We start from the raw sequence: 16,174 nt of genomic DNA on the forward strand, positions 1-16,174 counted from the left end.
GCCCTTCTGGAACTTTCAATCAAAAGGGTCAAACCCCAATAATTTCACTAGTCAGCACAGACCCGCAGACTTCGGAAGGAAACAGCATGGTTTATGGGGTGGAGAAGAGAAAAAAAAAAACAAACAGATTCAGACTAGGAGATCAGGCAAAGTCGTTTATATCTCTTTAGATTTATTACACAAAATGTGTTTAGAGTTATTAACAGTATTATTAGTTTATATCAAAGGAACATGGAGTCTTTGTTATACTGTATTTATCATACATAGAAGCGTGGTACGTATATTGTCTGCTTCTCTAGACTGTCTGTCCAACACATTGTAAGCTTGGCTGGAGGGAGTTTCTGTTTCGGCAGTACCGGGGATTGAACTTGGGGCTAAGCTGGTGCTCTACCACATGAGCCACACTGTCAGTCCCTTTTTGGGTTGGTTATTTGTCTAAGTGTTAGGTTTTGTGTAACCTGACTGAACCCCGTTACCTCACTCTGTCCCACCGGAGGCGTGAGTTATATCTTGGCTCAGCCTTTCCACTCTGTGTACATTGCCCGTCCTGTCCTTACTCAGTACCCACCAGCACCTAGGGAAAGGGCCTTTTCCCAGGCAAAGCACTGCTAGCCGTGGACAGGAGTTCCAGGCAAGGCGTCTTGGAGCTGAAGAATGAAGGGGGTTCCCAGGCCCACCCAGTCTCCACTCAGGTCAGGGAGCTCTGAGCGACAGTGTGGCCCATCCCTGCCAGCAACACGGCCCGGGGTGCCTGAACCTCCATCCTCCAGGCTTCTAGGTGCAGATCCCCAGTTACAAGGTCTCACCTAGAATCTGAGTGTGCTACATTGCTTTTATTTGTTGGTGTTGGTGTTGGTGGTCATGGGGCTTGAACTCGGCTTGGGCGCTGTCCCTCAGCTCTTCAGCTCAAGGTGAGCACTCTACCGCTTGAGCCACAGCAGCACTTCCAGGTTTTTTTCTAGTGGTTTATTGGAGATTAGAGTCTCTCAGACTTTCCTGCCCGGGTTGACTATGAACTGGGATCCTCAAATCTCAGCCTCCTGACTAGCTAGGATTACAGGCGTGAGCCACCGGTGCCCAGCTACTCGACTTTTTTTTTTTTTTTTAATATCCCCAAGGCTTTACTTTCCCCAGGTTCTATCACTTGTAATACTCCTTCTCTAATCAAGAGGAGATACCTGAGTAAGGCTCCAAGGCTCACACCTGTAATCCTAAACTAATCAGGAGGCTAAGATCTAGAGGATTGTGGCTCGAGGCCAGCCTAGGCCAAAAAAAAAAAAAATCCACTAGATCCCATATCAATGAATAAAAATCTCTGTATGATACTGCATCTTACCAGAGTCCAAAGTATTTTCCAAATATCAGATCATTTAATTTTCCAAACAATCCTAACAAATAAGGAGCCATTCACTAATTTTTTTCCCAGATAAGGACTCTGAAGCATGGAAGTCAAGCCTGCCCAGTTAGTCAGAGCAGCACTGGGTGTTTGAATCAGGTGGGCTGATTTCCAGGATGGTTCTCGTTATACCGGTAATTTTCTCAAGTGAGAAATGCAGCTTTGAAATTGGAGCTATAATGCGATCCAATTTTTATTTTTGAAGCACATATATAATTTCTTTGTGTGTGTGTATGTATACATGGAAATGAACAGAAAAACCAAGTCTGGAGAAATGAACAGTGATATTTTCACAGTAGTAATTCTGAGCAGAGCGGCTGCATCAGCTTTTACTTCCTTCTTTCTACCTCTGAAAAAAAAAATTGCTGGTTTATTTTTTACATGGAGTGTGAGGGTTGTTATTTTTATAAGTAGAAAAAGCAGTAAATAAAGATGATTTCCACTTTGGGAGAAGCAAATACAAAATAGGAGGCTTGTCTCGAAATGAGCCCAAGGCTAACGGGCCTCTCTCAGTCTGGGGGTGTCGGGGTGTCGGGGCGTCCTGGGGTCGGGGAAGGAGAGTTCTCAAATGCTAACCCCCTCCTCCATCCATAGAGACACAGATTGTATATTCCAAGCTTCTCCTGGGCCTCCAACGAGGCTCTACAGAGAAATAACAATACCTTTCTCGGGTGCTAATTTAAATAGAGCTTTCACCTGTCTGCACCTGACTTCCGTGGCAGGTAGAAATTAATTACCATCTGTCTCAGGCTGCTCAGGTTGCTGCACAGAGCAAGGTAGACTGGGTGGATGGTGGACAATAGAAATTCATCTCTCACTGTTCTGGAGGCTTCAGAGTCATCTGAGATCCCGAAGGATCCCAAAGGATCCCGAAGGGGTGTGTGTGTGTGGGGGGGGGGGACCCATTCCTGATTTCCAGAATGCTTCTTGTCAGGATGCTAATATTATGGGTCTATCTGTACGACCTATTTATCCTTAATGAATACCCCAGGGCCCATTCCCCAGTGGGGGTAGGGGGAGCCTAGGGCATCTCCAGAGGATCCTGAGGAGATCAAGTTCAGTCCACTCATCATCTCTAGGCGAGTGGGAAGTGGATGTCCATCTCTGGCCTCGGGTCACTGCAGCTGCAAGTTCCATCTCTGCTCCCTGTATTCGAAGCTTTCCAGCTCCTTGTACATCTTGGAGAATGGTTTTTGTTTCTTGTCGGTTGTGGGGTTTGAACTCAGGGCCAGGGCGCTGTCCCTGAGCTGTTCTGCTTAAGGTGAGTACTCTACCACTTTGAGCCACGGCACCACTTCCCGTTTTCTGGTGGGTCATTGGAGATAAGGGTCTCACAGACTTTCCTGTCTGGGCTGGCTTTGAAACAGGATCCTCAGATCTCAGCCTCCTGAGTGGCTAGGATGGATGACAGGTATGAGCCACTGGTTTCCAGCTTGGAGAATGTTTCAAGGGGACATTTTTAAAGGATTATTATCTTTAAGTAGTTGTACAAAGGGATTTCAATGGCACGTACCAGTTTATGTGTACAAGGCATCTTGATCATGTCGTTTCTTCCACTGTTTTCCACCCCCTCCATCCTACCCCACCCCACCGGCCCCTCCAATTACCAGGTGCCATTTTCACAGGTGGGCATTAAGTCTTAGGTCTGTGTTCACCCAGGATTCTTTTCTCCAGATACATAAATAAGCATAGTTTATACTGCTTTGATTTAGTGCAATGAAACGTATCTGATGATTTCATTGTGGTTTGTTGGGGAGATGCATCTTAAGCGTTGGAGACAGATGCGGGTGTAATCTTGGACGCTCATCCTCTGCCTCGAGCACATTGCTTTCCCTCCTTGACAGCCAGTGTTACTCGTCTGTGACATGGACACAGAGTTGAGCGTCTCTGTGGGCAGCTGGGAGGGTGCAATAAGACCATCAAAATGGCATTGGCAGGGACCATGAGAGCACTTGACACACTCCAGCCACAGCAGTTCTCCTGTTCAACTCGGAGCTTTACTGCTCCAACTGATCAACTGGCAAAATGCATGGCTAGTGGCCTGGCTCTGGTGGTAGAGCACCTGCCTATCAAAGTTCAAATCATAACACACTCCCATACACAAATATAATTGGAAAAAAACACTCCTCCAACCCTTAGGAAGTGTGGCAGCTGGCATTGGCCGGCAGAAGAATCAGGGAACCTGCAGGTCCAGTTGCTGCATGACTTGAGCTCATTAGGGCTTTGTCTTTTGTTTTTCTGGTCCTGGGACTTGAACTCAGGGCCTGGGCGCTGTCCCTGAGCCTGTCTGTGCTCAAGGCTAGTAGTGTTTTACCACTGGAGCCACAGCACCACTCTCTTTTTCTGAGTAGTTTATTAGAGGTAAGAGTCTACAGACTTTTCTTGCCCAGGCTGGCTTTGAACCCTGATCCTCAGATCTCAGCCTCCCGAGTAGCTAGGATGACAGTTGTGAGCCACCAATGCCTGGCTCAGGCTTTGTCTGAAAGACTGCTTTTGCACAGGGCATGTGACTCAGGCCAATTTCTCAACCCCAAAACTCTGCTCCCCCTTATAAATGGGAGCACCCCGAGGAAGCATCACAAAGTTCAGATGTATCCATTCACAGGCTAGTCCATGATTTGTTCATGTGTCTCCTCTCCCATTCTTACTGTTTCTTTGTGGGTTTTTTTTAATCCCCCAATTAAACTTCCTATTACTATGATAAAAGGAAAAGTATGACCATTTTTTATAGTCACAAATGTCCTAGGGGGAAGATATTCCTTTCTAAAGAGTACAATGAAAATAAAGCAGCGCTGTTTAAAATCTGTCTGAGGAATGCTCCCACCGCAGGCTGTTAAGGCTGAGGTTTGCTTTTTGTGTTTAAAAAAGACACCCAATTATCCAACAGGTAGACAAGCGGTAAAGTATCAGCAGCAGGTGGTGGCTGTCTTCCAACTTCACAGCGGCTGGGGAGAGGGTCAAGGAAGACAAGAAAGGTATGGGCTTCCTTGGTCCCAAACTCCAAGCTGTGAAAGGTTCCTATGAGCAGAAAAAAAACCCAAAAAACAGCTAAGTCCTGTTATGGAGAAAAATGGTGGCTGTAGTTGGCGTGGGTGGGGGCTCGTGGATATGAGTTAGACTGATAGAAGGTTCTAGTTCTTTTTATTTCACTGTTAGCATCTTTACTTATTTTGTGTATTTGAACCATTATCCAGTGATTATTGAGGATGGGACCTGTTATTGTAGCAGTAAAAATGTTTTCTTTTTTTAAAAAAATGTTTTGTAAAGATGCTGTACAGAGGGGTTACAGTTAATGTTCTATGTGATTTTTTTTTTGTTTCCTTTGTATGTTCTTCCCCCTGCGATGTATCCCCTGTGATCACTGTATTTGATTTTGGTTCCCTGCATCTTGTGTATACACTTATCTGATTTGGGGAGGGGAAAGGGAATAACAAAACGCTGAAACAAGGACACAGGATGCCCCATCAAACAATGATACTCACAAGACACTATGCTGGAAATGAACTGGACAACTTCAGTGGGGAGGGGGAGGGAGGGGAGGGAGGAGGGGAGGGAGGGGATAGCAGGAGGAAAAACAAAGGACTGGGTAACAATGCTTGGCAGTTTTTAGTTCTCTTGCTCCTTCCTGGCATTTTCCTGAGAGTGGACAGACACCCTTCCTTCCTGATTGATTGATTGATTGATTGATTGCAGAAATGCCGTGTGGAGGCTGTAGGGAGTCCCCATTGTTGGGGCCATCTTAGGGAGAGAGAATGTTGGCATGGGTTGGTTAAGTCCTGAGACTGTGGGTCTCAACACGGTCCACCCCAGAGCCTGGTCCCCCACTGAAGACACAACCTGTGCTTCATTAAAAAGCAGCACAATGGGGCTGGGAAGGTGGCTCAGTGGTAGAGTGCTTGCCTTGCATGCCTGAGGCCCTGGGTTCGATTCCTCAGCACCACATAAGCAGAAAAAATAAAGCCGGAAGCGGCACTGTGGCTCAAGTGGTAGAGCGCTAGCCTTGAGCTGAAAAGCTGAGGGACAGTGCCCAGGCCCAGAGTTCAGGCCCCATGAACGGACCCCCCCCAAAAAAAAACAAAAGCAGCACCCATGATGGGTGTCCTGGGTAACCATGGACTTGTACAAGAGAACTAGAAAATACAATGGGTTGATCATCACAACTGTTAAAAAAAAAATCAAAGAATGGATTCCAAGACCACTGGATTGAGGAAGCTTTTTCTGAAGTCATTAGACAGCCATAAAGAAATAAGGAAGCTAGGTGCTGGTGGCTCACGTCTGTAATATAGCTACTCAGGAGGCTGAGATCCAAAGATCACAGCTTGAAGGCAGCCCAGGCAGGAAAGTCTGTGAGACTCTTATCTCCAATTATTCTCTAGAAAACTGGAAGTAATGCTGTGGCTCAAAGTGGTAGAGCGTTAGCCTTGAGCATAAAGAAGCTCAGGGGCAGCGCCCAGGCCCTAAGCTCAAGCACCATGATGAAAGAAAGAAAAAGAAAGGAAGGAAAGAAGGAAGGAAGGGAGGGAGGGAGGAAGGAAGGAAGGAAGGAAGGAAAGGAAAGGAAGAAGGAAGGAAGGGAGGAAAGGAGGGAGAGAGGGAGGGAAGGAAGGAAGGAAACTAGGAAATGTAGAGACTAGCCATGATGAGTCCTAGAAGAGAAATAGAAAGGGAAAGAATAAATGCATTGGGCTGGGAAGGTGGCTCAGTGGTAGAGCGCTTGCCTTGCATGAATGAGGCCCTGGGTTTGATTCCTCAGCACCACATAAGAAAAAAGAAAAAAGTCGGAAGTGGCGCTGTGGCTCAAGTGGTAGAGCGCTAGCCTTGAGCTGAAGAGCTGAGGGACAGCGCCCAGGCCCAGAGTTCAGGCCCCATGACCGACCCCCCCAAATTAAATAAATAAATAAATAAATGCATACAAAATGAAGGAGGATGAAGGATAGATGGATTCATGCCCAGATGTGACCACAGATGGCCAGATGGATGTGTGGACAGATGGCTGTCTTGATTGATGACTGGACCTGTAGATGGATGGATGAGTGGGTAGTGGGTGACAATTGTGGCCAAACTTGAACTATTCTTTCTGTTACCCTAGCCATACAGAGAAAGTCTCACTGCAAAAGAAAAGATTTCTGGTCTCATTTCAGCAGATACATTGTAAGTATGAATGATGGGATTCTAAGAAGTGTGGGGAAAGTAACACTGAAGCACTTCTAAGTGGAGAAAAAAGCAATGCAAAATAGTTTCTTCCTCAACCCCACCCCCCATTTTATTTGGAGCCTTCCATCTCTATTAATCAACACAGTCAATATTTCCAACTGGCGCTCACCAAACCCACACGCTTTTATCTTCCTGAATAATACCCTGATTCACACAAGCACCCAGAATGGAAGGTTGTATACTTTCCATTCTCAATGAGCCAGTGTCTTAAAAAAAAAGATATATATTTAGGGTTTTCAAAAGAGATAATGAGCAATTGCTAATAATTATTTGAAGCTATTAGAATTGGTCCCTGCACAATTAATGCTACTGCTGAATCTGGATAATACCGGAAAGATAATTTAAGCTCATTGCATGGGTGACTGCCTGAATGTTCTCAACAATAGAAGCGAATTTTCAGACTTACAGATGGAACTCCCCCCCCCACCCCACAATCCAAATTCAAGCAAATTAAGCTTCCATGAAAGGACAGTGTCCTGTGTATTTCCCAGAACACTCAGAACAAGGGGCAGATGTTTTCCTGGGAGTAAACAAGTTTGCAGGAATCTGGCCTGGCTCCCAGGAGCTCTGTAAAGGGCCAATGTGTAGCACCAACTCAGAGACCAACCATGGCCACTCTCAGAGTCCTGGCCTGTATTAGGATCTTGTGGTTGCTGTAACAAGTAACCACAAGCCCAGTGAAATGGTAAACCTGTATTTCCTAGAAATCAGAAGTCTACGGTCAAGGTTAGGTTCTTTGGGAGGTTTCGTGGGAAAGTAAACCCAGGCTTGGAAGGCTGCTTTTGCCCCTTGGTACTCCTGGTTTGTAGTACAGTGGGTAAGCACCGTTTACAACAATTTCTCATCTGCGGCTAAACAGGTAGGAGGGAGCAGTTAGGATGTTCTCAACACAAATGAAACATGTTATGGGCCGTGTGTGTGTGTGTGTGTGTGTGTGTTTGTGTGTGTGTGTGTGTGTGTGTGTTCCTAGGACTTGAACTTACTGCCCAGGCACTGTCCCTGAATTTTTATACTCAAGGCTAGCACTTGAGCCACAGCTTTTTTTTTTTTTTTTTTTTTTTTAACTGGTTACCTGGAGGTAAGTCTCAGGGACTTTCCTGCGCTGGCTGGTATCTAACCGTAATCCTCAGATCTCAGCCTCCTGAGTAGCTGGAATTACAGGAGTAAGCCACCAGCTGCTGGCCCGCACTCCCGTTTTTAAATGCAGTCGTATGGCTGGAACCACAGAAGTTTATTCTCTCACAGTTCTGGAGATGCTAAGTTCAAAGTCAAGGCTTCTCTCCTTGCCTTGTGCATAGGTGTCTTCTCCGTGGGAAGTTTGTCTGCTAGATGTTGCTTCTTACAAGGATGCCAGTTGGGTTGGAATTAGACCACTGTGATGAGCCCATTTTTGCCACAATTGCTCCTCCCAAAGCCAATTATCTGTCCCGTTCCGAGGTAGATCGAAAAGTGGGGCTTTGGCGGTGTATCCATTTGGGGGTGGTAACACAACTCAGTGCAAAACAGTAACAAAGCCAAGAACCTCCCCGATTTCAGAGTTTCTGGATAAGCTCAACATGCCTTGGAGGAGTGTGAGGCCCCTGTGTGGTTTGCTGTCACCCGCATCGCTTTGTGGCGCCATGATGTCCTCTTGTCTGGTCGTTCTGAATTACGTCTCTGCCACTCTATTTGCACGCCGAGAATCCTCTAACAGATGGCCCATCCGCTCTGTCTTTAAACAGCTTATGGAGGTGCAATGCTGGGCAATGAACCACACTGATGAAGCCCGGCTGTCTGGGAAGCTTTCACAGGTGCGTACACCTGTCACACCATCACCAACATCTAGAAAGAGACATACATCACCCCAACGCTTCCCCTGGTCCTTTATCCTCTGTTCCCCCCACCCCACCTCCTTTCCCCCCCACCTGACAAACGCCGGTGAGCTCTCCGTCATTACGAGATGCTTGGTATTTTCTCGAATTTTCTGTCAACAGTCATAAAGTATAGGCCCCTCCATGGGCCCAAGGTCACTTTGTGCATGTTTTTTTTTTTTCTTATTTATTTTTAAAAATTATCCTTAAGTGCTTGTACAAAGGGGTTGTCATTCAACATGCCAGTGTATCAGCATGATGCAGCTCGATCAGTATCTCACCCCTTTTATTATTCTCCCCCATTTGGCTCCATTTTCACATAAGGACATTGACCAGCAAGGCTGCATTGGCCTGCCCTTCCTTGTCCCATCCACCGGCCTCCCCCTCTTAACTCCCCCCCACCCCAAAACACTGTGTCAGTACACATTCTGTAAGTTAGTTGTTCAAAGGAGTTACACCATTGGCATCCTGCCCTGCATCCATGTTCTACACTCATGAACACGTTTGTGTGTAGCTGTGTGGATTCAGAGTCGCTTTAGAAGAAGCCGCATGGGCTGCCCACCTGTGCAGCCAGACGCCACAGAGGAACTCATTCATGCTGCCGGCACTGCTGAGGTGCACCTGCCCTGGGTAGCACAGGTCTAAGCAGCAGCCATAACTCGACAGTGCCACGGCCTGCCTTTGAACCCTGCCTTGGACCATCCTTCAGATGCAGACTTGGTGCAAGTTTCAGAACTTCCTGCGCCTCAGTTGCCCCACCTGTGAAGAGTACAGTATTCAGGGTGAAGAGCACCTACCAGGTCGTAAGCTCCCCTTAAGTGGCATCCCTGTTACTACCCAACCTCTTTGGAATCCGAGTCTCCTTGTCACTATTACCAGAAATAGCTCTGGATGGTGGGATGTCATCTAGGACGTAAGGTTACGACTTGAAAGGAAGGTGTACTTCTGCAGAAGGAAGTGCTATCGGCCAAAGCACACAGCACACAGAGCAGGCAGGCTGCTCCCTTTTATCCTTAACCCTGCAAGCCCCTCCCCTCTGCTCCCATTGGCTGAGCTCAGGTTCACCACCTGCAAAAGGCTGTGGCTCAGTGAACATGATGCCACGAAAAGTCAAGGAGCTTCTAACAGGACGTCTTGATCAAAGTGCTCAGGAGAATCAGGACCAGGACGGACTGTCTGTAACTAAAATGTAATTAACAAGGGCCAAAGCAGGAAACCTTCAGAAAAACAATTCTCTCAAGATTCACAGAAAGGAAGAAAACTACGCTGATCAAAAAGACGATTCTCCTACGCTCTGGCAACCCCAGCAACCAAATGGATCACAGGAAAACTCTCCTTTGAGGTCCTAAAAGTTTACAGCCCCAGTGTTGCTTTCTGCATTCTGCTTTGAAGACGCCTTCTTCACTAACATTGTTTCAGACCAAAGGGCCTACTCCTACCAGAAGCATGAATGAAAATAGAATAGGTATTAAAAAAAAATCCATTGGGGCAATAGACATGTCCAAAGGAATAAAGGTAAAATCAATTATTGTGGATGTGAGGCATCTACTAGCATGTTGGTGGTATGAGTTGAGGACTTTGCAGAGAAAAGCAAAACAAAAATGTAAGATTCCCCTCCCCCATCCCAGTGTTGTATAGCTGATATGGAACCTTGCAATGATTAACTTTATGTCCAGGCAACCTTGTCTTATTAATATTCTTCAACACATGGTGCCTCTGGGAACCTCACCAAGTTCAATGGTAGTCTGAAGCTTTGAAATATCCAGGGCTGAGTGGGCTGTCTTTCAGGAATAATGAGCTTTCTGAGCTCAATCTGCTTGGTGTGTTTTCTACATCCCACATGATGGCTCCGTCAGCTGCCTCTCCCCCACGCAGCTCCTCGTCGTCAGGAACAGGAGATTGCTTGCCCTGAGACAGACCTCAGAGGCTTGAATGGTACTGACAATCTTGCATTTGGGTCTATGGCTGTATTTTGAGATGGAATCCTCTAGCTCCATCTCTCTTGTCCTGTCTGAGAATCTAAATAGAAATAACCACAGACAAGCAAGTTACCAATGACCCGAGAACCAGTGCACCAATGGGGTCAAAGATTTGGGCTTCTTCCTTGTCCACTCGAGACTCAGTAAAGTAGGATGGGATGATTTGAGGTGTCTGTCAATATGTCTGGATTTGAGCTCTAGCCTTAACTGCCCAGCAAAACAATGGGCCAGGTATTGGGAATGGAGAGACTTATGGATACCAAGCATGGGAGAGACAAGAAGACAGAGCTGGGTGTCTGTGGTGCACACCTGTGGTCCTAGCTACTCAGGAGGCTGAGATCTGAGGATCATGGTTCAAAGCTAGCCAGGGTAGAAAAGTCTGTGAGACTCTCATGTCCAAATAACCACTAAAAAGCTAGCCGTGGAGCTGTGGCTCAAGTAGTAAGAGAGCCAGCCTTGAATGAGACAAAGCCAAGTGACAGCATGAGGCCTGGAATGGGGGGAGGGGCATTTCCATTCTGCCTTCCTGAGTTCCTTTCCCAGATACCCAGAGTCTCCTCTTGATGGTACAGTAGTCAGTTCACAATTCCACAGACACGGACCTTCGTAGCCACTCGGTTATTGTCTGTCCAGGTTCGCTTGTGATGCACCGTCCTGTGTTTAGAGAATACATGAAGCGAATATTTCCAGAGTTTGTTTCTTATGGTTTTGTGATTTGGGTTTGGGACTGTTTCCAGTCTAATTAAGATGGTGCGTGACTGACATCCCCAGGGTCTCCAAACCATCACCCTCCTCCAAGCTCCTCCCCCCTCCCCTCCCCCTGACCCCCGTCCGGCTCTCCTGTGCTCTGACCTGCTGTGTCTGCTGATGTGGGCTCTGTGCGGCCTCTCTGTGTAGACAGACGTCTGGGTAATCATTTGAGTCCACACTGCTGCGCCCACCGCCAGCAGGTGATCTCTGGAACAGAGGTGACCTCGGAGGGGTTCAGTAGTCAGAAGCCGGAGGTAAAATGGGGACTCTGTGACAGCGCTGGGGCTAGCACTGCGTCTGTCTGAATGATTTTACACTGTCTACTGTTTCACCACCACCATTTTTTTTTTCTTGATACTAAGGCTTGAACTCAGGACCTGGGCGCTGACTCAGAGCTTTTTCACTCAAGGCTTAGCCATTCTACCGCTTGAGCCGCAGCTCCACTTCTGGCCTTTTGGTGTTTCATTGGAGATAAGAGTCTCACAGACTGCCCAGGCTGGCTTTAAATTGCGATCCTCAGATCTCAGCCTCCTGAGTAGCTAGGATGACAGGTGTGAGCCACCGGTGCTCCTACCGGACTTTATTTTCGGCGTCACACTGCCATTTGTTATAACCCTGTGTTTGTGTTTGCTTTAAGGCCGGCTGTGTACAGCCAAACTCATTATTTCATGTAGGGCCTTCCCTGGGAGAAGCCATTGGGAAAGAGCTTGGTCTCAGCGTGGAAGCAGCAGCCCTCTGCAGACCAGCTGCTGGCAGAGACATGGCCGGCCACAGCAACAGGAGAGCAGGCTGCGGGGAGCTCACACTCAGCCTCAGGCCCAACCTCACTGCTTTGAGACCTCTCTCTCTCTCTCTCTCTCTTCCTCCCTCCCTCCCTTTCTCTCCCTCTCTCTCCCTGTCTCTCTCTGCCTCTCTGTGTCTCTTGTCTTGCTTGGTCTGTGTCTGTCTGTCTGTCTGTCTCTCTCTGTCTCTCTCTCTCTCTCTCTCTCCCCCTTCCCCCCTCCCCTCCTTCTCCATCCTAGAAGCCTAAACCAGGCTTGCAGGGTTGCTGGGAAGATTTGATAAGGTGATAGATGGAGAGACTTGGTTTTCAGTTTGAGCTCAGTGAATGGTGCTTGCTGCTGCTCTTCCTGACATGTCACTCTTGTAGCTGGGGGCCAGGGGACCCACACTCTCCCCGATAGGAAGGGCCGCAGAACTAAGGCGATTGTGAAGGGGTGGGTAAGCCAGGCATCCGGGGGCTCATGCCTCTGATGTTCAAAGCCAACAAGGGGCAGAGAAATCTGTGACTCAGTTCCAATTAGCAGACCAAAAGCAGAAGTGGAGCTGTGGCTGTGGCTCAAGTGGTAGAAGCATCAGCCTTGAGTGAAAAAAAGCTCAAAGCTAAGAGCATGAGGCCCTGAGTTCAAGCCTCAGTACTAGTACCCAGAAAAAGAGAGAGAGAGAGAGAGAGAGAAAGAGAGAGAAAGAGGAGAAGGAGGAAGAGGAAGAAGAGGAGGAGTAGAAGGGAGAAGGGAGGAATGGAAGGGAGAGAGGGAGGGGAATTTCTGTCCTTCATTTGCCCAGAGTAGAATGCTGATTTACAAAGACAGAATTTCAGCCTCTCTTGACCAAGGAGAGAAAAGGTAAAAAACAAACAACAACAACCGCTCCCCCCCCACAACCACGAAGTCAGCGTTAGACCCCTATTAACCCAGAAATCTCCCCAGCAAGCTTTTCTAACCTCCTTGTGTCTGCAATAAATGTAACCTCCCCCAGCTTGCCGCCCCTGGGGATGGAAGGTTCTTTCCCTGCGTCCTGTCACTCCTGAGCAGCGTGGAGGACGCTGTGCACGCAGGAGCTCCAGGGCGTGCTTTTATACCTTCCCGTGTGTCACGTCTCTCCACGTTCCAATACCCTTCTGTCGAGATTGTGTTTTTCTCTTCTTAATCTGTCTCTTGTTGCAGAACTCCACACTAAGCATTTCTGAAGACTGCACCAAAGATTGTTTTTTTTTCTTCCTCTCTCATTACTGACCATTGCAACTTCTTCCAGGGACAGATGTGTGGCCCAAATCCAGCCCTGGGCTATTTCTCTAACCAGCCTTTGCTTTGGGGTCCTTTTCCTGGTATGTGCCCCCCTCCTCTTTTGATTTTTTAGAAGTTATAGCTAACTAATTTATGTTACAGAATTGACAATTGCCTCAAGTGGTCTGGGGACAAGCCAGGCTCGAGTCACTACAGTATGAGATTAAATGACGAAAGTCTGGCAGGCTCTAGAAATTTCGATTTCCAGCGGTCAATTTAGAAATGTGGGAAGATGGGACATCTCTACAGAGGCTTCCCAGAAAACGATTGAAAAATGGCCACTCTTTGGAAATGAAAAGAATCTGGATTCCGGGTGGAGCCTTCGAGCGTGACTGCTGTCTGTCCTCAGGGTTTGAGTTGAGCCAAGTTCTTACTGGGCCACAGGAGGCCAGTGGTCGAAGTTTTCAAGTCAAGGTTGTTTGGCTCCTGTTCCTGCTCCTTTGTTTCCTCTTCCCTCTTTCTGTGGCCTAGATTTCTTTCCATCCAAACATCACAAAACTCTGGTGGATACTAAAGGCCCCACCTAGTTTTCAAACAACCACGAGAGCTAGCTTAGACTTCAGTTCTAATAAGGATACTGGATCTACCTGGCGCCATCTTGGCTTCATGGTGGATGAAGGTGAAGTCCCACCTCCAGGGGATAGGCATGCCTGAATTCCTAGAGTCAGGGGCGGGGGCTTGGACAATAGGTTACTGGACCTGCCAGGATTATACCATGAATTCTTTTACTCTTGAGTGTCCTGGGACCCTGCCTCCTTACCATGACCCCCTTGAGACCCTGACTACTTCTGCTGTTTTACACCATGCCTCATGTCTCCTGACTCCCCTCAGCTCACCCTGGAGTCCCTCTTCAGCTCTCCGCTGGAGTTGATTTGGTTTGCCCGGACTGTCTCTCTGCTTTCTTTGCTCTGCTACCCTCACGGCTCAGTTTCCTTACAGCATTAAGTACGTTCAAGGCTGCAAGTATTGGGGGGACATGTGTCATGCAGTCACCAGCTTTCTAGTAATATCTCCCGAGTTGACCTCTCAGAATGTGTCTTCTCTGTACCTGGTGATCGAGTTCCCGTAGAACACAGTGACCCTGGCCGGGTCACCTCGCTTCTCGGAACTCACGTCTCCTCACTTGACCTCTGCATCGCCTACACCACAAGAAGATAATGTCTTCCCCGTGTTGATGCCTCCAGACCCTCTGGCATGGGTTCAAAAAGAAAATAAGAGGTGTTTTGGTTTTTTTTTTTTAAATTTTTTTTAGCTTCCAGAGCCTGGACGAACCCAATTTTAGATATATATTTTCCCCCCAAATCAGGGTTGGTTTACACGCCTGTTCTTTTCCCAGTGTCACCTCATTCTTGAATCAGCTCAGGGCCCTTCCATCACGAATACCGCTGGGTTCAATCCCATTATGATAAACTCGTCTCTGCTGAAAGTAGATGATGACAAACTGTATTGTAAATAAATGGCTCATCAGCAGAGGGGGTTGTGTGCGTGGGTGTATGGATCTGTGCACCCCAGGGGGTGCACCCTCCTAAAGACACAGGGAGACTAGCCGCGGGCTGCCCCGAATCCACAAAGCCAAAGACTTCCACTATCATATGAAAAATCCCGAAGTGTTGAGCCCTAAGACACAGCCCCCCCAGTCCACTCTGCCCCTCTCACCGCTCCCCATAAAAGGGCAGATTTCAGGTGAGCGAGGGGGGGGGAAACCCCAGCTTCCTCAGGCTAAGTCAATCTCCTCAGAGTCTTCGTTGCCATGGTGAGCCAGAGGGCTGTCTGGCCATCGTTGCGGGATTCTGTTGGCTGGAAGCCAGTCTCAAGGAGGAGACGCAAGCACTCGGACGCCAGCCTGCGACAGCCAGGGCTCGCCCAGCTTTCAGCCTGCTGCACTTCGGTCAACACAGCTCTGGGAAATAGGGTGCTTTGTGAACCCCACTGTGCCCAACAAGCATTAGCACTTAAATTCCTGCAAAGGTTGCTCAGGAATTGGGGAGTCAAGCCTGAGCAGTCACCTCTGGGGTCCAACAACAGTAAGTTCTGTGAAGAAGCTCTTTCCTGCATTTCCCCCCAAGAAGTGCCCACCCCCCCCCGCCCCCCCCCAGGCTTCCGATGTCCGAGGTTACACGGGCTGCTTATGATGCGTGTGCCTGACCTGTGATCAGAAAATATGTTTAGAACGAGAGAGAATCTGAACCATACTGTCCACAGCCTTCATTTCTGTACACGGAGAAGCAGATCAGAGGAAAAGCTCAGAATACTAGTAAGAAGCCAGAATAAGACTGAAGAAAGAGCAGGCATTCTGCTTGTGTGCCTTCCTTCCTTCTTTCCTTCCTTCCTTCCTTCTTTTCTTCCTTCCTTCCTTCCTTCTTTTCTTCCTTCCTTCCTTCCTTCCTTCTTTTCTTCCTTCCTTCCTTCCTTCCTTCTTTTCTTCCTTCCTTCCTTCCTTCCTTCCTTCTTTTCTTCCTTCCTTCCTTCCTTCCTTCCTTCCTTCTTTTCTTCCTTCCTTCCTTCCTTCCTTCCTTCCTTCCTTCCTTCCTTCTTTCCTTCCTTCCTTCTTTCTTTTGTCCTTCTTTCTTGTTTGCTTGCTTTCTTATTTATTTTCTCTTTGATCTTGGCATCCATGTCTTCTTCATTTACTTGATCATAACATCTCAGTTTTCCTTCAGTTGGTGCCTTCTTCTCTTCATCTGTACCTTTGATTCAAGGTAAGTTAGTCTCTCCTAAGAGGCTACAGAAATGGCCTCAAAGACCCCAAGGTTGGCTCAGCAGAGAACTGCATCTTTATGACCACTAGGATGGTTGAAAATAAAGACACCTAGGCTGAGCCTATGAGAGCCAGTGAGACTCTGCATCGTCTTCCTGTTGGAACTGTTGAGGGGTCAGCGTGGAAGTCAAGAGCTTCTGGTGGCCATCATATGTGGAAAT

The 16,174-nt window shown here is 47.7% G+C and overlaps 1 long non-coding RNA gene across 1 annotated transcript; it reads left to right on the plus strand.

The window, feature by feature from the left end:
• The first annotated feature begins 436 nt into the window (after positions 1-436).
• Positions 437-10,821, plus strand: LOC122123764. Its single transcript, XR_006150442.1, has 3 exons — positions 437-446; positions 5,740-5,742; positions 10,726-10,821. It is a non-coding gene; the product is annotated as an uncharacterized LOC122123764 (long non-coding RNA).
• Positions 10,822-16,174: the final 5,353 nt, after the last annotated feature.

The sequence above is a fragment of the Dipodomys spectabilis genome, unplaced genomic scaffold (assembly GCF_019054845.1).
Source record: "Dipodomys spectabilis isolate Male_0828 unplaced genomic scaffold, ASM1905484v1 ptg000231l, whole genome shotgun sequence".
In the NCBI taxonomy this organism is placed as follows: Eukaryota; Metazoa; Chordata; class Mammalia; order Rodentia; family Heteromyidae; genus Dipodomys; species Dipodomys spectabilis.